The following is a 449-nucleotide window of genomic DNA, read 5'->3' on the forward strand; positions in this document are numbered from 1 at the left end:
AAGGTCTGTCCTGGATCAGTCACGTGAAAGGCAAACGCCCTATGCTGCCCTATTGCTCCAGCCCCTTAAAATAAAATGTTTAATTGAATCATCATAAGATACACAGTTACAAGTTGTTCATGATTGAGTTTTAGTCATACAAGGTCCAACCCCTATGCCAGTGCCCTTTCTTGCACTCTCTACCAAGTATCTGCCCTATTTGCATTTTTGTTTTGTTGACCCCCTATTCCTGGGAAGGGTCTTGGGATGCTGCGTGTATCTTTACCTGCAAGACCCCTCCCAGGAATGGGCGGGTCTCAGGTAGATACACCTAAATCCAGGGTGGAGTCACATCCAAACATTTCCAAAAGAGCACCTCCAGAGACAGTAAGGCTGACTCGCTAGAATAGAGGGTCTGGGATCTAGAGCATGGAACCTGAGCTCTTTCTTCAGTTCACTTCAACACTTGT

This window comes from Suncus etruscus, chromosome 11 (genome assembly GCF_024139225.1).
Source record: "Suncus etruscus isolate mSunEtr1 chromosome 11, mSunEtr1.pri.cur, whole genome shotgun sequence".
Classification (NCBI taxonomy): domain Eukaryota; kingdom Metazoa; phylum Chordata; class Mammalia; order Eulipotyphla; family Soricidae; genus Suncus; species Suncus etruscus.